The sequence below is a fragment of the Hyla sarda genome, unplaced genomic scaffold (genome assembly GCF_029499605.1).
Source record: "Hyla sarda isolate aHylSar1 unplaced genomic scaffold, aHylSar1.hap1 scaffold_107, whole genome shotgun sequence".
NCBI lineage: Eukaryota > Metazoa > Chordata > Amphibia > Anura > Hylidae > Hyla > Hyla sarda.
The window spans coordinates 532,642-553,679 of NW_026607689.1; the positions used below are offsets into that span (position 1 = coordinate 532,642).

A 21,038-nucleotide genomic window follows, 5' to 3' on the forward strand; every position below is an offset into this window, starting at 1 on the left:
CCTTACAGGGTTAAAAAGAAAGATTCCTACTTTCATTGCTACCTGCTTGCTGGCTAGCCAGCTAGCCAGCCCTGTGGGCCTTGCTGCTGCTGCAGCCAAAAAACAAAAGGTGGTGCTGCTGCTGCTTCTGCTTGTGTCTGGCCGCTGTTGGAGCGTCCAGGCACAGGACTTCTGCTGCTGCTGACTAAATGGCCTCCTTAATTGGATCATTTGAGTAGCCAGCACACCTGTGCAGGTAGGGCATGACATGATAGGCAGCTGCCTTGATAGCGGGTGGGTGCTGAATGTTCCTAATTGACAAAATAAGATTAATGCTTATGAAGAAATATAAAATCTCATCCCTTCCCCAATATCGCGCCACACCCCTACCCCTTAATTCCCTGGTTGAACTTGATGGACATATGTCTTTTTTCGACCGTACTAACTATGTAACTATGTAACATAACATGGGGGGGGGGGGGGGGTCTCCTGGCTGTTCACACAGGTGTGTCATTGCTGTACATTGACCATGCATTGCTTCTGTGGTATTGCAAAGGCAAAGACAAATGCTTCCAGCCATCCATTGCACTAATGGATTGGTCATCAGCTGGCTGTCTATGTCCCGCATCAATATAGACCAAAGTACAGAGGGTTAGGCTATGCTATTGTGCACCTACCTGATGCATCAGAAGGTGCGAGGCCCTTGCTAAATTCTGTGCACAGACTTTGAGATCTATACTTTAGACTGTATCTAAACCTGCTCCAACATGGACTGACATTCTGGCCTACTTTCAGCCGATGCGACTTGTCTGTCGCTGAACAGTCGCTTTTTATGTATTCAGCACCTATGTATAATGTTGTAAAAATGCTCTAGAAGCTAAAGTCGCAGAAATGTCACACATATTTGGCCTGCAACTTTCTGTGCGACAAATTCAGACAGGAAAAATCAGTATAAATCCTTAGAAAATTATCCCCCAGTGTCTCCATCTGCTGGCGGTATTGAATAAGCATTGCTGCACTGATGGGGTATGCATTAGACGAAAAAAAAGAAGAAAAAGAAGAATAATACGCCCAGAAAAGAGGCGAAAAGGAGAAAAACGTAAAAAAACGTGAAAAAAAAGTAAGAGGAAGAGAAGGGAAAAAAAGGTGGAAATGGGTTTAAAAGTGATTTCGGCGGAGAAATATATATATATATATATATATATATATATATATATATATATATATATATACGCGCACACACACACACATATATATAAACGTATTCTCCGTTGAGATATTGCAGCCGCTGCTGTGTCCAGGCCCAGGAGCCTTAGCACTGTGCTGTGATGTCACTCAATACCACTGACATCACTAGGTGTAAACAACATCTCTCCTTTGCTGTGTATGTGACTATGGAGCTGTTTGGTGATGTCGTCTATTATGGCCTTCATAGAAGCAACAGGAGATTGTTGCATCCATCTAGAACCCTCAGAACTACAGTGCTATGATGTCACTCACTTCCACAGGCCTTGCAGAGTGTAAACAACAACAACCCAGCTTTGTTGTGTATGTAACCATAGGGATTTGTGATGTCACCTAGAACCTTCACAGCAGCGACAGCTTTATGAGGAGCATCAGCACTGCTCTGCCTGAGCAGAACCATCACCGCCATAGGTTGTCAAATAACCCGGGTTTAACCCACACAGGTAAGTCCAATGGGGTGCAGGCATGTCCTCTATGCTTACAGCTTCCCGTGGGTGTTGGTTTGATACCGTTTGGGGACAGCCAAGGAGGCATCTGCAGGCAACAAAGGTAGGTGTGTGCTTGTGTGTGTGTTTCCTATGCAGATCCTAAGCCCAGTGTCACATGCAAGTAGGAGGAGTAAGAAGGGTTCCTGGCAAATCCGGGTTATGGATTGCATTTAAAAAGGCCCCGTGGGAGTGCAATGGGCCCCTGTCTTGCTGCTTAGCAATAATGGTATGGGTTTAGGTTCTGCTGTGTGTACTGGTGGTTGACTGCCCCCCAGCCCAGAGTGTGCATGGAAAATTGTCTGGCAGCCTCCCTGACAGCAAGCAGTGATAGTGCCCATGAAGGGCACCTTGTTGGGCCCGCCCCTTTCACGGTTATTGCTTCTCGGCCTTTTGGCTAAGATCAAGTGTAGTATCTGTTCTTATCAGTTTAATATCTGATACGTCCCCTATCTGGGGACCATATATTAAATGGATTTTTGAGAACGGGGGCCGATTTCGAAGCTTGCTTCCGTCGCCCTATGCATTGACCCGATATGGCAGTATCTTCGGGTACAGTGCACCACCCCCTTACAGGGTTAAAAAGAAAGATTCCTACTTTCATTGCTACCTGCTTGCTGGCTAGCCAGCTAGCCAGCCCTGTGGGCCTTGCTGCTGCTGCAGCCAAAAAACAAAAGGTGGTGCTGCTGCTGCTTCTGCTGCTTCTGCTTCTGCTTGTGTCTGGCCGCTGTTGGAGCGTCCAGGCACAGGACTTCTGCTGCTGCTGACTAAATGGCCTCCTTAATTGGATCATTTGAGTAGCCAGCACACCTGTGCAGGTAGGGCATGACATGATAGGCAGCTGCCTTGATAGCGGGTGGGTGCTGAATGTTCCTAATTGACAAAATAAGATTAATGCTTATGAAGAAATATAAAATCTCATCCCTTCCCCAATATCGCGCCACACCCCTACCCCTTAATTCCCTGGTTGAACTTGATGGACATATGTCTTTTTTCGACCGTACTAACTATGTAACTATGTAACATAACATGGGGGGGGGGGGGGTCTCCTGGCTGTTCACACAGGTGTGTCATTGCTGTACATTGACCATGCATTGCTTCTGTGGTATTGCAAAGGCAAAGACAAATGCTTCCAGCCATCCATTGCACTAATGGATTGGTCATCAGCTGGCTGTCTATGTCCCGCATCAATATAGACCAAAGTACAGAGGGTTAGGCTATGCTATTGTGCACCTACCTGATGCATCAGAAGGTGCGAGGCCCTTGCTAAATTCTGTGCACAGACTTTGAGATCTATACTTTAGACTGTATCTAAACCTGCTCCAACATGGACTGACATTCTGGCCTACTTTCAGCCGATGCGACTTGTCTGTCGCTGAACAGTCGCTTTTTATGTATTCAGCACCTATGTATAATGTTGTAAAAATGCTCTAGAAGCTAAAGTCGCAGAAATGTCACACATATTTGGCCTGCAACTTTCTGTGCGACAAATTCAGACAGGAAAAATCAGTATAAATCCTTAGAAAATTATCCCCCAGTGTCTCCATCTGCTGGCGGTATTGAATAAGCATTGCTGCACTGATGGGGTATGCATTAGACGAAAAAAAAGAAGAAAAAGAAGAATAATACGCCCAGAAAAGAGGCGAAAAGGAGAAAAACGTAAAAAAACGTGAAAAAAAAGTAAGAGGAAGAGAAGGGAAAAAAAGGTGGAAATGGGTTTAAAAGTGATTTCGGCGGAGAAATATATATATATATATATATATATATATATATATATATATATATATATATATATATACGCGCACACACACATATATATAAACGTATTCTCCGTTGAGATATTGCAGCCGCTGCTGTGTCCAGGCCCAGGAGCCTTAGCACTGTGCTGTGATGTCACTCAATACCACTGACATCACTAGGTGTAAACAACATCTCTCCTTTGCTGTGTATGTGACTATGGAGCTGTTTGGTGATGTCGTCTATTATGGCCTTCATAGAAGCAACAGGAGATTGTTGCATCCATCTAGAACCCTCAGAACTACAGTGCTATGATGTCACTCACTTCCACAGGCCTTGCAGAGTGTAAACAACAACAACCCAGCTTTGTTGTGTATGTAACCATAGGGATTTGTGATGTCACCTAGAACCTTCACAGCAGCGACAGCTTTATGAGGAGCATCAGCACTGCTCTGCCTGAGCAGAACCATCACCGCCATAGGTTGTCAAATAACCCGGGTTTAACCCACACAGGTAAGTCCAATGGGGTGCAGGCATGTCCTCTATGCTTACAGCTTCCCGTGGGTGTTGGTTTGATACCGTTTGGGGACAGCCAAGGAGGCATCTGCAGGCAACAAAGGTAGGTGTGTGCTTGTGTGTGTGTTTCCTATGCAGATCCTAAGCCCAGTGTCACATGCAAGTAGGAGGAGTAAGAAGGGTTCCTGGCAAATCCGGGTTATGGATTGCATTTAAAAAGGCCCCGTGGGAGTGCAATGGGCCCCTGTCTTGCTGCTTAGCAATAATGGTATGGGTTTAGGTTCTGCTGTGTGTACTGGTGGTTGACTGCCCCCCAGCCCAGAGTGTGCATGGAAAATTGTCTGGCAGCCTCCCTGACAGCAAGCAGTGATAGTGCCCATGAAGGGCACCTTGTTGGGCCCGCCCCTTTCACGGTTATCGCTTCTCGGCCTTTTGGCTAAGATCAAGTGTAGTATCTGTTCTTATCAGTTTAATATCTGATACGTCCCCTATCTGGGGACCATATATTAAATGGATTTTTGAGAACGGGGGCCGATTTCGAAGCTTGCTTCCGTCGCCCTATGCATTGACCCGATATGGCAGTATCTTCGGGTACAGTGCACCACCCCCTTACAGGGTTAAAAAGAAAGATTCCTACTTTCATTGCTACCTGCTTGCTGGCTAGCCAGCTAGCCAGCCCTGTGGGCCTTGCTGCTGCTGCAGCCAAAAAACAAAAGGTGGTGCTGCTGCTGCTTCTGCTGCTTCTGCTTCTGCTTGTGTCTGGCCGCTGTTGGAGCGTCCAGGCACAGGACTTCTGCTGCTGCTGACTAAATGGCCTCCTTAATTGGATCATTTGAGTAGCCAGCACACCTGTGCAGGTAGGGCATGACATGATAGGCAGCTGCCTTGATAGCGGGTGGGTGCTGAATGTTCCTAATTGACAAAATAAGATTAATGCTTATGAAGAAATATAAAATCTCATCCCTTCCCCAATATCGCGCCACACCCCTACCCCTTAATTCCCTGGTTGAACTTGATGGACATATGTCTTTTTTCGACCGTACTAACTATGTAACTATGTAACATAACATGGGGGGGGGGGGGGGGGGGTCTCCTGGCTGTTCACACAGGTGTGTCATTGCTGTACATTGACCATGCATTGCTTCTGTGGTATTGCAAAGGCAAAGACAAATGCTTCCAGCCATCCATTGCACTAATGGATTGGTCATCAGCTGGCTGTCTATGTCCCGCATCAATATAGACCAAAGTACAGAGGGTTAGGCTATGCTATTGTGCACCTACCTGATGCATCAGAAGGTGCGAGGCCCTTGCTAAATTCTGTGCACAGACTTTGAGATCTATACTTTAGACTGTATCTAAACCTGCTCCAACATGGACTGACATTCTGGCCTACTTTCAGCCGATGCGACTTGTCTGTCGCTGAACAGTCGCTTTTTATGTATTCAGCACCTATGTATAATGTTGTAAAAATGCTCTAGAAGCTAAAGTCGCAGAAATGTCACACATATTTGGCCTGCAACTTTCTGTGCGACAAATTCAGACAGGAAAAATCAGTATAAATCCTTAGAAAATTATCCCCCAGTGTCTCCATCTGCTGGCGGTATTGAATAAGCATTGCTGCACTGATGGGGTATGCATTAGACGAAAAAAAAGAAGAAAAAGAAGAATAATACGCCCAGAAAAGAGGCGAAAAGGAGAAAAACGTAAAAAAACGTGAAAAAAAAGTAAGAGGAAGAGAAGGGAAAAAAAGGTGGAAATGGGTTTAAAAGTGATTTCGGCGGAGAAATATATATATATATATATATATATATATATATATATATATACGCGCACACACACACATATATATAAACGTATTCTCCGTTGAGATATTGCAGCCGCTGCTGTGTCCAGGCCCAGGAGCCTTAGCACTGTGCTGTGATGTCACTCAATACCACTGACATCACTAGGTGTAAACAACATCTCTCCTTTGCTGTGTATGTGACTATGGAGCTGTTTGGTGATGTCGTCTATTATGGCCTTCATAGAAGCAACAGGAGATTGTTGCATCCATCTAGAACCCTCAGAACTACAGTGCTATGATGTCACTCACTTCCACAGGCCTTGCAGAGTGTAAACAACAACAACCCAGCTTTGTTGTGTATGTAACCATAGGGATTTGTGATGTCACCTAGAACCTTCACAGCAGCGACAGCTTTATGAGGAGCATCAGCACTGCTCTGCCTGAGCAGAACCATCACCGCCATAGGTTGTCAAATAACCCGGGTTTAACCCACACAGGTAAGTCCAATGGGGTGCAGGCATGTCCTCTATGCTTACAGCTTCCCGTGGGTGTTGGTTTGATACCGTTTGGGGACAGCCAAGGAGGCATCTGCAGGCAACAAAGGTAGGTGTGTGCTTGTGTGTGTGTTTCCTATGCAGATCCTAAGCCCAGTGTCACATGCAAGTAGGAGGAGTAAGAAGGGTTCCTGGCAAATCCGGGTTATGGATTGCATTTAAAAAGGCCCCGTGGGAGTGCAATGGGCCCCTGTCTTGCTGCTTAGCAATAATGGTATGGGTTTAGGTTCTGCTGTGTGTACTGGTGGTTGACTGCCCCCCAGCCCAGAGTGTGCATGGAAAATTGTCTGGCAGCCTCCCTGACAGCAAGCAGTGATAGTGCCCATGAAGGGCACCTTGTTGGGCCCGCCCCTTTCACGGTTATCGCTTCTCGGCCTTTTGGCTAAGATCAAGTGTAGTATCTGTTCTTATCAGTTTAATATCTGATACGTCCCCTATCTGGGGACCATATATTAAATGGATTTTTGAGAACGGGGGCCGATTTCGAAGCTTGCTTCCGTCGCCCTATGCATTGACCCGATATGGCAGTATCTTCGGGTACAGTGCACCACCCCCTTACAGGGTTAAAAAGAAAGATTCCTACTTTCATTGCTACCTGCTTGCTGGCTAGCCAGCTAGCCAGCCCTGTGGGCCTTGCTGCTGCTGCAGCCAAAAAACAAAAGGTGGTGCTGCTGCTGCTTCTGCTGCTTCTGCTTCTGCTTGTGTCTGGCCGCTGTTGGAGCGTCCAGGCACAGGACTTCTGCTGCTGCTGACTAAATGGCCTCCTTAATTGGATCATTTGAGTAGCCAGCACACCTGTGCAGGTAGGGCATGACATGATAGGCAGCTGCCTTGATAGCGGGTGGGTGCTGAATGTTCCTAATTGACAAAATAAGATTAATGCTTATGAAGAAATATAAAATCTCATCCCTTCCCCAATATCGCGCCACACCCCTACCCCTTAATTCCCTGGTTGAACTTGATGGACATATGTCTTTTTTCGACCGTACTAACTATGTAACTATGTAACATAACATGGGGGGGGGGGGGGTCTCCTGGCTGTTCACACAGGTGTGTCATTGCTGTACATTGACCATGCATTGCTTCTGTGGTATTGCAAAGGCAAAGACAAATGCTTCCAGCCATCCATTGCACTAATGGATTGGTCATCAGCTGGCTGTCTATGTCCCGCATCAATATAGACCAAAGTACAGAGGGTTAGGCTATGCTATTGTGCACCTACCTGATGCATCAGAAGGTGCGAGGCCCTTGCTAAATTCTGTGCACAGACTTTGAGATCTATACTTTAGACTGTATCTAAACCTGCTCCAACATGGACTGACATTCTGGCCTACTTTCAGCCGATGCGACTTGTCTGTCGCTGAACAGTCGCTTTTTATGTATTCAGCACCTATGTATAATGTTGTAAAAATGCTCTAGAAGCTAAAGTCGCAGAAATGTCACACATATTTGGCCTGCAACTTTCTGTGCGACAAATTCAGACAGGAAAAATCAGTATAAATCCTTAGAAAATTATCCCCCAGTGTCTCCATCTGCTGGCGGTATTGAATAAGCATTGCTGCACTGATGGGGTATGCATTAGACGAAAAAAAAGAAGAAAAAGAAGAATAATACGCCCAGAAAAGAGGCGAAAAGGAGAAAAACGTTAAAAAACGTGAAAAAAAAGTAAGAGGAAGAGAAGGGAAAAAAAGGTGGAAATGGGTTTAAAAGTGATTTCGGCGGAGAAATATATATATATATATATATATATATATATATATATATATATATACGCGCACACACACACATATATATATAAACGTATTCTCCGTTGAGATATTGCAGCCGCTGCTGTGTCCAGGCCCAGGAGCCTTAGCACTGTGCTGTGATGTCACTCAATACCACTGACATCACTAGGTGTAAACAACATCTCTCCTTTGCTGTGTATGTGACTATGGAGCTGTTTGGTGATGTCGTCTATTATGGCCTTCATAGAAGCAACAGGAGATTGTTGCATCCATCTAGAACCCTCAGAACTACAGTGCTATGATGTCACTCACTTCCACAGGCCTTGCAGAGTGTAAACAACAACAACCCAGCTTTGTTGTGTATGTAACCATAGGGAATTGTGATGTCACCTAGAACCTTCACAGCAGCGACAGCTTTATGAGGAGCATCAGCACTGCTCTGCCTGAGCAGAACCATCACCGCCATAGGTTGTCAAATAACCCGGGTTTAACCCACACAGGTAAGTCCAATGGGGTGCAGGCATGTCCTCTATGCTTACAGCTTCCCGTGGGTGTTGGTTTGATACCGTTTGGGGACAGCCAAGGAGGCATCTGCAGGCAACAAAGGTAGGTGTGTGCTTGTGTGTGTGTTTCCTATGCAGATCCTAAGCCCAGTGTCACATGCAAGTAGGAGGAGTAAGAAGGGTTCCTGGCAAATCCGGGTTATGGATTGCATTTAAAAAGGCCCCGTGGGAGTGCAATGGGCCCCTGTCTTGCTGCTTAGCAATAATGGTATGGGTTTAGGTTCTGCTGTGTGTACTGGTGGTTGACTGCCCCCCAGCCCAGAGTGTGCATGGAAAATTGTCTGGCAGCCTCCCTGACAGCAAGCAGTGATAGTGCCCATGAAGGGCACCTTGTTGGGCCCGCCCCTTTCACGGTTATCGCTTCTCGGCCTTTTGGCTAAGATCAAGTGTAGTATCTGTTCTTATCCGTTTAATATCTGATACGTCCCCTATCTGGGGACCATATATTAAATGGATTTTTGAGAACGGGGGCCGATTTCGAAGCTTGCTTCCGTCGCCCTATGCATTGACCCGATATGGCAGTATCTTCGGGTACAGTGCACCACCCCCTTACAGGGTTAAAAAGAAAGATTCCTACTTTCATTGCTACCAGCTTGCTGGCTAGCCAGCTAGCCAGCTCTGTGGGCCTTGCTGCTGCTGCAGCCAAAAAACAAAAGGTGGTGCTGCTGCTGCTTCTGCTGCTTCTGCTTCTGCTTGTGTCTGGCCGCTGTTGGAGCGTCCAGGCACAGGACTTCTGCTGCTGCTGACTAAATGGCCTCCTTAATTGGATCATTTGAGTAGCCAGCACACCTGTGCAGGTAGGGCATGACATGATAGGCAGCTGCCTTGATAGCGGGTGGGTGCTGAATGTTCCTAATTGACAAAATAAGATTAATGCTTATGAAGAAATATAAAATCTCATCCCTTCCCCAATATCGCGCCACACCCCTACCCCTTAATTCCCTGGTTGAACTTGATGGACATATGTCTTTTTTCGACCGTACTAACTATGTAACTATGTAACATAACATGGGGGGGGGGGGTCTCCTGGCTGTTCACACAGGTGTGTCATTGCTGTACATTGACCATGCATTGCTTCTGTGGTATTGCAAAGGCAAAGACAAATGCTTCCAGCCATCCATTGCACTAATGGATTGGTCATCAGCTGGCTGTCTATGTCCCGCATCAATATAGACCAAAGTACAGAGGGTTAGGCTATGCTATTGTGCACCTACCTGATGCATCAGAAGGTGCGAGGCCCTTGCTAAATTCTGTGCACAGACTTTGAGATCTATACTTTAGACTGTATCTAAACCTGCTCCAACATGGACTGACATTCTGGCCTACTTTCAGCCGATGCGACTTGTCTGTCGCTGAACAGTCGCTTTTTATGTATTCAGCACCTATGTATAATGTTGTAAAAATGCTCTAGAAGCTAAAGTCGCAGAAATGTCACACATATTTGGCCTGCAACTTTCTGTGCGACAAATTCAGACAGGAAAAATCAGTATAAATCCTTAGAAAATTATCCCCCAGTGTCTCCATCTGCTGGCGGTATTGAATAAGCATTGCTGCACTGATGGGGTATGCATTAGACGAAAAAAAAGAAGAAAAAGAAGAATAATACGCCCAGAAAAGAGGCGAAAAGGAGAAAAACGTAAAAAAACGTGAAAAAAAAGTAAGAGGAAGAGAAGGGAAAAAAAGGTGGAAATGGGTTTAAAAGTGATTTCGGCGGAGAAATATATATATATATATATATATATATATATATATATATACGCACACACACACACATATATATAAACGTATTCTCCGTTGAGATATTGCAGCCGCTGCTGTGTCCAGGCCCAGGAGCCTTAGCACTGTGCTGTGATGTCACTCAATACCACTGACATCACTAGGTGTAAACAACATCTCTCCTTTGCTGTGTATGTGACTATGGAGCTGTTTGGTGATGTCGTCTATTATGGCCTTCATAGAAGCAACAGGAGATTGTTGCATCCATCTAGAACCCTCAGAACTACAGTGCTATGATGTCACTCACTTCCACAGGCCTTGCAGACTGTAAACAACAACAACCCAGCTTTGTTGTGTATGTAACCATAGGGATTTGTGATGTCACCTAGAACCTTCACAGCAGCGACAGCTTTATGAGGAGCATCAGCACTGCTCTGCCTGAGCAGAACCATCACCGCCATAGGTTGTCAAATAACCCGGGTTTAACCCACACAGGTAAGTCCAATGGGGTGCAGGCATGTCCTCTATGCTTACAGCTTCCCGTGGGTGTTGGTTTGATACCGTTTGGGGACAGCCAAGGAGGCATCTGCAGGCAACAAAGGTAGGTGTGTGCTTGTGTGTGTGTTTCCTATGCAGATCCTAAGCCCAGTGTCACATGCAAGTAGGAGGAGTAAGAAGGGTTCCTGGCAAATCCGGGTTATGGATTGCATTTAAAAAGGCCCCGTGGGAGTGCAATGGGCCCCTGTCTTGCTGCTTAGCAATAATGGTATGGGTTTAGGTTCTGCTGTGTGTACTGGTGGTTGACTGCCCCCCAGCCCAGAGTGTGCATGGAAAATTGTCTGGCAGCCTCCCTGACAGCAAGCAGTGATAGTGCCCATGAAGGGCACCTTGTTGGGCCCGCCCCTTTCACGGTTATCGCTTCTCGGCCTTTTGGCTAAGATCAAGTGTAGTATCTGTTCTTATCAGTTTAATATCTGATACGTCCCCTATCTGGGGACCATATATTAAATGGATTTTTGAGAACGGGGGCCGATTTCGAAGCTTGCTTCCGTCGCCCTATGCATTGACCCGATATGGCAGTATCTTCGGGTACAGTGCACCACCCCCTTACAGGGTTAAAAAGAAAGATTCCTACTTTCATTGCTACCTGCTTGCTGGCTAGCCAGCTAGCCAGCCCTGTGGGCCTTGCTGCTGCTGCAGCCAAAAAACAAAAGGTGGTGCTGCTGCTGCTTCTGCTGCTTCTGCTTCTGCTTGTGTCTGGCCGCTGTTGGAGCATCCAGGCACAGGACTTCTGCTGCTGCTGACTAAATGGCCTCCTTAATTGGATCATTTGAGTAGCCAGCACACCTGTGCAGGTAGGGCATGACATGATAGGCAGCTGCCTTGATAGCGGGTGGGTGCTGAATGTTCCTAATTGACAAAATAAGATTAATGCTTATGAAGAAATATAAAATCTCATCCCTTCCCCAATATCGCGCCACACCCCTACCCCTTAATTCCCTGGTTGAACTTGATGGACATATGTCTTTTTTCGACCGTACTAACTATGTAACTATGTAACATAACATGGGGGGGGGAGGGGGGGGGTCTCCTGGCTGTTCACACAGGTGTGTCATTGCTGTACATTGACCATGCATTGCTTCTGTGGTATTGCAAAGGCAAAGACAAATGCTTCCAGCCATCCATTGCACTAATGGATTGGTCATCAGCTGGCTGTCTATGTCCCGCATCAATATAGACCAAAGTACAGAGGGTTAGGCTATGCTATTGTGCACCTACCTGATGCATCAGAAGGTGCGAGGCCCTTGCTAAATTCTGTGCACAGACTTTGAGATCTATACTTTAGACTGTATCTAAACCTGCTCCAACATGGACTGACATTCTGGCCTACTTTCAGCCGATGCGACTTGTCTGTCGCTGAACAGTCGCTTTTTATGTATTCAGCACCTATGTATAATGTTGTAAAAATGCTCTAGAAGCTAAAGTCGCAGAAATGTCACACATATTTGGCCTGCAACTTTCTGTGCGACAAATTCAGACAGGAAAAATCAGTATAAATCCTTAGAAAATTATCCCCCAGTGTCTCCATCTGCTGGCGGTATTGAATAAGCATTGCTGCACTGATGGGGTATGCATTAGACGAAAAAAAAGAAGAAAAAGAAGAATAATACGCCCAGAAAAGAGGCGAAAAGGAGAAAAACGTAAAAAAACGTGAAAAAAAAGTAAGAGGAAGAGAAGGGAAAAAAAGGTGGAAATGGGTTTAAAAGTGATTTCGGCGGAGAAATATATATATATATATATATATATATATATATATATATATATATATACGCGCACACACACACATATATATAAACGTATTCTCCGTTGAGATATTGCAGCCGCTGCTGTGTCCAGGCCCAGGAGCCTTAGCACTGTGCTGTGATGTCACTCAATACCACTGACATCACTAGGTGTAAACAACATCTCTCCTTTGCTGTGTATGTGACTATGGAGCTGTTTGGTGATGTCGTCTATTATGGCCTTCATAGAAGCAACAGGAGATTGTTGCATCCATCTAGAACCCTCAGAACTACAGTGCTATGATGTCACTCACTTCCACAGGCCTTGCAGAGTGTAAACAACAACAACCCAGCTTTGTTGTGTATGTAACCATAGGGATTTGTGATGTCACCTAGAACCTTCACAGCAGCGACAGCTTTATGAGGAGCATCAGCACTGCTCTGCCTGAGCAGAACCATCACCGCCATAGGTTGTCAAATAACCCGGGTTTAACCCACACAGGTAAGTCCAATGGGGTGCAGGCATGTCCTCTATGCTTACAGCTTCCCGTGGGTGTTGGTTTGATACCGTTTGGGGACAGCCAAGGAGGCATCTGCAGGCAACAAAGGTAGGTGTGTGCTTGTGTGTGTGTTTCCTATGCAGATCCTAAGCCCAGTGTCACATGCAAGTAGGAGGAGTAAGAAGGGTTCCTGGCAAATCCGGGTTATGGATTGCATTTAAAAAGGCCCCGTGGGAGTGCAATGGGCCCCTGTCTTGCTGCTTAGCAATAATGGTATGGGTTTAGGTTCTGCTGTGTGTACTGGTGGTTGACTGCCCCCCAGCCCAGAGTGTGCATGGAAAATTGTCTGGTAGCCTCCCTGAGAGCAAGCAGTGATAGTGCCCATGAAGGGCACCTTGTTGGGCCCGCCCCTTTCACGGTTATCGCTTCTCGGCCTTTTGGCTAAGATCAAGTGTAGTATCTGTTCTTATCAGTTTAATATCTGATACGTCCCCTATCTGGGGACCATATATTAAATGGATTTTTGAGAACGGGGGCCGATTTCGAAGCTTGCTTCCGTCGCCCTATGCATTGACCCGATATGGCAGTATCTTCGGGTACAGTGCACCACCCCCTTACAGGGTTAAAAAGAAAGATTCCTACTTTCATTGCTACCTGCTTGCTGGCTAGCCAGCTAGCCAGCCCTGTGGGCCTTGCTGCTGCTGCAGCCAAAAAACAAAAGGTGGTGCTGCTGCTGCTTCTGCTGCTTCTGCTTCTGCTTGTGTCTGGCCGCTGTTGGAGCGTCCAGGCACAGGACTTCTGCTGCTGCTGACTAAATGGCCTCCTTAATTGGATCATTTGAGTAGCCAGCACACCTGTGCAGGTAGGGCATGACATGATAGGCAGCTGCCTTGATAGCGGGTGGGTGCTGAATGTTCCTAATTGACAAAATAAGATTAATGCTTATGAAGAAATATAAAATCTCATCCCTTCCCCAATATCGCGCCACACCCCTACCCCTTAATTCCCTGGTTGAACTTGATGGACATATGTCTTTTTTCGACCGTACTAACTATGTAACTATGTAACATAACATGGGGGGGGGGGGGGGGGGGTCTCCTGGCTGTTCACACAGGTGTGTCATTGCTGTACATTGACCATGCATTGCTTCTGTGGTATTGCAAAGGCAAAGACAAATGCTTCCAGCCATCCATTGCACTAATGGATTGGTCATCAGCTGGCTGTCTATGTCCCGCATCAATATAGACCAAAGTACAGAGGGTTAGGCTATGCTATTGTGCACCTACCTGATGCATCAGAAGGTGCGAGGCCCTTGCTAAATTCTGTGCACAGACTTTGAGATCTATACTTTAGACTGTATCTAAACCTGCTCCAACATGGACTGACATTCTGGCCTACTTTCAGCCGATGCGACTTGTCTGTCGCTGAACAGTCGCTTTTTATGTATTCAGCACCTATGTATAATGTTGTAAAAATGCTCTAGAAGCTAAAGTCGCAGAAATGTCACACATATTTGGCCTGCAACTTTCTGTGCGACAAATTCAGACAGGAAAAATCTGTATAAATCCTTAGAAAATTATCCCCCAGTGTCTCCATCTGCTGGCGGTATTGAATAAGCATTGCTGCACTGATGGGGTATGCATTAGACGAAAAAAAAGAAGAAAAAGAAGAATAATACGCCCAGAAAAGAGGCGAAAAGGAGAAAAACGTAAAAAAACGTGAAAAAAAAGTAAGAGGAAGAGAAGGGAAAAAAAGGTGGAAATGGGTTTAAAAGTGATTTCGGCGGAGAAATATATATATATATATATATATATATATATATATATATATATATATATACGCGCACACACACACATATATATAAACGTATTCTCCGTTGAGATATTGCAGCCACTGCTGTGTCCAGGCCCAGGAGCCTTAGCACTGTGCTGTGATGTCACTCAATACCACTGACATCACTAGGTGTAAACAACATCTCTCCTTTGCTGTGTATGTGACTATGGAGCTGTTTGGTGATGTCGTCTATTATGGCCTTCATAGAAGCAACATGAGATTGTTGCATCCATCTAGAACCCTCAGAACTACAGTGCTATGATGTCACTCACTTCCACAGGCCTTGCAGAGTGTAAACAACAACAACCCAGCTTTGTTGTGTATGTAACCATAGGGATTTGTGATGTCACCTAGAACCTTCACAGCAGCGACAGCTTTATGAGGAGCATCAGCACTGCTCTGCCTGAGCAGAACCATCACCGCCATAGGTTGTCAAATAACCCGGGTTTAACCCACACAGGTAAGTCCAATGGGGTGCAGGCATGTCCTCTATGCTTACAGCTTCCCGTGGGTGTTGGTTTGATACCGTTTGGGGACAGCCAAGGAGGCATCTGCAGGCAACAAAGGTAGGTGTGTGCTTGTGTGTGTGTTTCCTATGCAGATCCTAAGCCCAGTGTCACATGCAAGTAGGAGGAGTAAGAAGGGTTCCTGGCAAATCCGGGTTATGGATTGCATTTAAAAAGGCCCCGTGGGAGTGCAATGGGCCCCTGTCTTGCTGCTTAGCAATAATGGTATGGGTTTAGGTTCTGCTGTGTGTACTGGTGGTTGACTGCCCCCCAGCCCAGAGTGTGCATGGAAAATTGTCTGGCAGCCTCCCTGACAGCAAGCAGTGATAGTGCCCATGAAGGGCACCTTGTTGGGCCCGCCCCTTTCACGGTTATCGCTTCTCGGCCTTTTGGCTAAGATCAAGTGTAGTATCTGTTCTTATCAGTTTAATATCTGATACGTCCCCTATCTGGGGACCATATATTAAATGGATTTTTGAGAACGGGGGCCGATTTCGAAGCTTGCTTCCGTCGCCCTATGCATTGACCCGATATGGCAGTATCTTCGGGTACAGTGCACCACCCCCTTACCGGGTTAAAAAGAAAGATTCCTACTTTCATTGCTACCTGCTTGCTGGCTAGCCAGCTAGCCAGCCCTGTGGGCCTTGCTGCTGCTGCAGCCAAAAAGCAAAAGGTGGTGCTGCTGCTGCTTCTGCTGCTTCTGCTTCTGCTTGTGTCTGGCTGCTGTTGGAGCGTCCAGGCACAGGACTTCTGCTGCTGCTGACTAAATGGCCTCCTTAATTGGATCATTTGAGTAGCCAGCACACCTGTGCAGGTAGGGCATGACATGATAGGCAGCTGCCTTGATAGCGGGTGGGTGCTGAATGTTCCTAATTGACAAAATAAGATTAATGCTTATGAAGAAATATAAAATCTCATCCCTTCCCCAATATCGCGCCACACCCCTACCCCTTAATTCCCTGGTTGAACTTGATGGACATATGTCTTTTTTCGACCGTACTAACTATATAACTATGTAACATAACATGGGGGGGGGGGGGGTCTCCTGGCTGTTCACACAGGTGTGTCATTGCTGTACATTGACCATGCATTGCTTCTGTGGTATTGCAAAGGCAAAGACAAATGCTTCCAGCCATCCATTGCACTAATGGATTGGTCATCAGCTGGCTGTCTATGTCCCGCATCAATATAGACCAAAGTACAGAGGGTTAGGCTATGCTATTGTGCACCTACCTGATGCATCAGAAGGTGCGAGGCCCTTGCTAAATTCTGTGCACAGACTTTGAGATCTATACTTTAGACTGTATCTAAACCTGCTCCAACATGGACTGACATTCTGGCCTACTTTCAGCCGATGCGACTTGTCTGTCGCTGAACAGTCGCTTTTTATGTATTCAGCACCTATGTATAATGTTGTAAAAATGCTCTAGAAGCTAAAGTCGCAGAAATGTCACACATATTTGGCCTGCAACTTTCTGTGCGACAAATTCAGACAGGAAAAATCAGTATAAATCCTTAGAAAATTATCCCCCAGTGTCTCCATCTGCTGGCGGTATTGAATAAGCATTGCTGCACTGATGGGGTATGCATTAGACGAAAAAAAAGAAGAAAAAGAAGAATAATACGCCCAGAAAAGAGGCGAAAAGGAGAAAAACGTAAAAAAACGTGAAAAAAAAGTAAGAGGAAGAGAAGGGAAAAAAAGGTGGAAATGGGTTTAAAAGTGATTTCGGCGGAGAAATATATATATATATATATATATATATATATATATATATATATATATGCGCACACACACACATATATATAAACGTATTCTCCGTTGAGATATTGCAGCCGCTGCTGTGTCCAGGCCCAGGAGCCTTAGCACTGTGCTGTGATGTCACTCAATACCACTGACATCACTAGGTGTAAACAACATCTCTCCTTTGCTGTGTATGTGACTATGGAGCTGTTTGGTGATGTCGTCTATTATGGCCTTCATAGAAGCAACAGGAGATTGTTGCATCCATCTAGAACCCTCAGAACTACAGTGCTATGATGTCACTCACTTCCACAGGCCTTGCAGAGTGTAAACAACAACAACCCAGCTTTGTTGTGTATGTAACCATAGGGATTTGTGATGTCACCTAGAACCTTCACAGCAGCGACAGCTTTATGAGGAGCATCAGCACTGCTCTGCCTGAGCAGAACCATCACCGCCATAGGTTGTCAAATAACCCGGGTTTAACCCACACAGGTAAGTCCAATGGGGTGCAGGCATGTCCTCTATGCTTACAGCTTCCCGTGGGTGTTGGTTTGATACCGTTTGGGGACAGCCAAGGAGGCATCTGCAGGCAACAAAGGTAGGTGTGTGCTTGTGTGTGTGTTTCCTATGCAGATCCTAAGCCCAGTGTCACATGCAAGTAGGAGGAGTAAGAAGGGTTCCTGGCAAATCCGGGTTATGGATTGCATTTAAAAAGGCCCCGTGGGAGTGCAATGGGCCCCTGTCTTGCTGCTTAGCAATAATGGTATGGGTTTAGGTTCTGCTGTGTGTACTGGTGGTTGACTGCCCCCCAGCCCAGAGTGTGCATGGAAAATTGTCTGGCAGCCTTCCTGACAGCAAGCAGTGATAGTGCCCATGAAGGGCACCTTGTTGGGCCCGCCCCTTTCACGGTTATCGCTTCTCGGCCTTTTGGCTAAGATCAAGTGTAGTATCTGTTCTTATCAGTTCAATATCTGATACGTCCCCTATCTGGGGACCATATATTAAATGGATTTTTGAGAACGGGGGCCGATTTCGAAGCTTGCTTCCGTCGCCCTATGCATTGACCCGATATGGCAGTATCTTCGGGTACAGTGCACCACCCCCTTACAGGGTTAAAAAGAAAGATTCCTACTTTCATTGCTACCTGCTTGCTGGCTAGCCAGCTAGCCAGCCCTGTGGGCCTTGCTGCTGCTGCAGCCAAAAAACAAAAGGTGGTGCTGCTGCTGCTTCTGCTGCTTCTGCTTCTGCTTGTGTCTGGCCGCTGTTGGAGCGTCCAGGCACAGGACTTCTGCTGCTGCTGACTAAATGGCCTCCTTAATTGGATCATTTGAGTAGCCAGCACACCTGTGCAGGTAGGGCATGACATGATAGGCAGCTGCCTTGATAGCGGGTGGGTGCTGAATGTTCCTAATTGACAAAATAAGATTAATGCTTATGAAGAAATATGAAATCTCATCCCTTCCCCAATATCGCGCCACACCCCTACCCCTTAATTCCCTGGTTGAACTTGATGGACATATGTCTTTTTTCGACCGTACTAACTATGTAACTATGTAACATAACATGGGGGGGGGGGGGGTCTCCTGGCTGTTCACACAGGTGTGTCATTGCTGTACATTGACCATGCATTGCTTCTGTGGTATTGCAAAGGCAAAGACAAATTCTTCCAGCCATCCATTGCACTAATGGATTGGTCATCAGCTGGCTGTCTATGTCCCGTATCAATATAAACCAAAGTACAGAGGGTTAGGCTATGCTATTGTGCACCTACCTGATGCATCAGAAGGTGCGAGGCCCTTGCTAAATTCTGTGCACAGACTTTGAGATCTATACTTTAGACTGTATCTAAACCTGCTCCAACATGGACTGACATTCTGGCCTACTTTCAGCCGATGCGACTTGTCTGTCGCTGAACAGTCGCTTTTTATGTATTCAGCACCTATGTATAATGTTGTAAAAATGCTCTAGAAGCTAAAGTCGCAGAAATGTCACACATATTTGGCCTGCAACTTTCTGTGCGACAAATTCAGACAGGAAAAATCAGTATAAATCCATAGAAAATTATCCCCCAGTGTCTCCATCTGCTGGCGGTATTGAATAAGCATTGCTGCACTGATGGGGTATGCATTAGACGAAAAAAAAGAAGAAAAAGAAGAATAATACGCCCAGAAAAGAGGCGAAAAGGAGAAAAACGTAAAAAAACGTGAAAAAAAAGTAAGAGGAAGAGAAGGGAAAAAAAGGTGGAAATGGGTTTAAAAGTGATTTCGGCGGAGAAATATATATATATATATATATATATATATATATATATATATATATACGCGCACACACACACATATATATAAACGTATTCTCCGTTGAGATATTGCAGCCGCTGCTGTGTCCAGGCCCAGGAGCCTTAGCACTGTGCTGTGATGTCACTCAATACCACTGACATCACTAGGTGTAAACAACATCTCTCCTTTGCTGTGTATGTGACTATGGAGCTGTTTGGTGATGTCGTCTATTATGGCCTTCATAGAAGCAACAGGAGATTGTTGCATCCATCTAGAACCCTCAGAACTACAGTGCTATGATGTCACTCACTTCCACAGGCCTTGCAGAGTGTAAACAACAACAACCCAGCTTTGTTGTGTATGTAACCATAGGGATTTGTGATGTCACCTAGAACCTTCACAGCAGCGACAGCTTTATGAGGAGCATCAGCACTGCTCTGCCTGAGCAGAACCATCACCGCCATAGGTTGTCAAATAACCCGGGTTTAACCCACACAGGTAAGTCCAATGGGGTGCAGGCATGTCCTCTATGCTTACAGCTTCCCGTGGGTGTTGGTTTGATACCGTTTGGGGACAGCCAAGGAGGCATCTGCAGGCAACAAAGGTAGGTGTGTGCTTGTGTGTGTGTTTCCTATGCAGATCCTAAGCCCAGTGTCACATGCAAGTAGGAGGAGTAAGAAGGGTTCCTGGCAAATCCGGGTTATGGATTGCATTTAAAAAGGCCCCGTGGGAGTGCAATGGGCCCCTGTCTTGCTGCTTAGCAATAATGGTATGGGTTTAGGTTCTGCTGTGTGTACTGGTGGTTGACTGCCCCCCAGCCCAGAGTGTGCATGGAAAATTGTCTGGCAGCCTCCCTGACAGCAAGCAGTGATAGTGCCCATGAAGGGCACCTTGTTGGGCCCGCCCCTTTCACGGTTATCGCTTCTCGGCCTTTTGGCTAAGATCAAGTGTAGTATCTGTTCTTATCAGTTTTCATGCTGGTGGGGATGGGTGCTGCATGGAGGATGCAGGTGTACCAGGGCTTTCCGGGGCTGGTTCTGAGGAATCAGCTCGACGGCTGCCCCGATGTGACCTGTTCCCTCCGGGTCTCGCCATGAGGCTGAGAGGGTCTAGAGCCGAGGTACTTTTGTGCCTCGGGGAGTGGTGACCCCGAGGTGCCGAAACTCACTGGGAGAATAGGCTCACTGAGTTGAAGCACGGGCACCATAATCTCTTCACCTTGTGGCACTCACCTCTTGATTCCCGGCCTTCTGGCTAGGATCAGAGAAATTTTTATAGATCCGGCCGGATGTCCGGGCAGTATATCTGCACACATTCACTTATTTATTTCTTTTTTGTCTCACTGTGTCACTTTTTGCGTGTTGTGTGTTCACAGGATTTGTCAGGATGCGGTAGCCCTTCTGGGTGTCCCTCCTGGCGGTCTAGGGGAGGTGTGTGTGGCCATTAGGTTCCGCACCTCCCTGCAAACACCCCGGGTACTCCTGCTTTGGCAGGGTACCTACCGTAATCGGCTCTGCGGGCAGATACCTTGGCCAACGCCAAGGGGGATGCCGGGAGCATTTGTGGTCCCCTAGTAGCTTCGGCGAAAAGGG

General features: G+C 46.3%; 8 non-coding genes and 1 pseudogene across 8 annotated transcripts; all 9 read left to right on the plus strand.

Moving 5' to 3' along the window:
* The first annotated feature begins 2,086 nt into the window (after positions 1-2,086).
* Positions 2,087-2,277, plus strand: LOC130300058 (U2 spliceosomal RNA). Its single transcript, XR_008851073.1, has one exon. It is a non-coding gene; the product is annotated as a U2 spliceosomal RNA (small nuclear RNA).
* A 2,101-nt stretch (positions 2,278-4,378) lies between these two features.
* Positions 4,379-4,569, plus strand: LOC130300035 (U2 spliceosomal RNA). The gene has a single exon (XR_008851051.1). It is a non-coding gene; the product is annotated as a U2 spliceosomal RNA (small nuclear RNA).
* Positions 4,570-6,661: 2,092 nt separating this feature from the next.
* On the plus strand, positions 6,662-6,852 carry LOC130300036 (U2 spliceosomal RNA). Its single transcript, XR_008851052.1, has one exon. It is a non-coding gene; the product is annotated as a U2 spliceosomal RNA (small nuclear RNA).
* Positions 6,853-8,945: 2,093 nt separating this feature from the next.
* LOC130300094 (U2 spliceosomal RNA) lies at positions 8,946-9,136 on the plus strand. The gene has a single exon (XR_008851108.1). It is a non-coding gene; the product is annotated as a U2 spliceosomal RNA (small nuclear RNA).
* Positions 9,137-11,219: 2,083 nt separating this feature from the next.
* On the plus strand, positions 11,220-11,410 carry LOC130300037 (U2 spliceosomal RNA). The gene has a single exon (XR_008851053.1). It is a non-coding gene; the product is annotated as a U2 spliceosomal RNA (small nuclear RNA).
* Positions 11,411-13,508: 2,098 nt separating this feature from the next.
* LOC130300038 (U2 spliceosomal RNA) lies at positions 13,509-13,699 on the plus strand. The gene has a single exon (XR_008851054.1). It is a non-coding gene; the product is annotated as a U2 spliceosomal RNA (small nuclear RNA).
* Positions 13,700-15,799: 2,100 nt separating this feature from the next.
* On the plus strand, positions 15,800-15,990 carry LOC130300040 (U2 spliceosomal RNA). Its single transcript, XR_008851055.1, has one exon. It is a non-coding gene; the product is annotated as a U2 spliceosomal RNA (small nuclear RNA).
* Positions 15,991-18,081: 2,091 nt separating this feature from the next.
* Positions 18,082-18,272, plus strand: LOC130300090 (U2 spliceosomal RNA). Its single transcript, XR_008851104.1, has one exon. It is a non-coding gene; the product is annotated as a U2 spliceosomal RNA (small nuclear RNA).
* Positions 18,273-20,363: 2,091 nt separating this feature from the next.
* LOC130300138 (U2 spliceosomal RNA) lies at positions 20,364-20,523 on the plus strand (annotated as a pseudogene).
* The last annotated feature ends 515 nt before the right edge of the window (positions 20,524-21,038 follow it).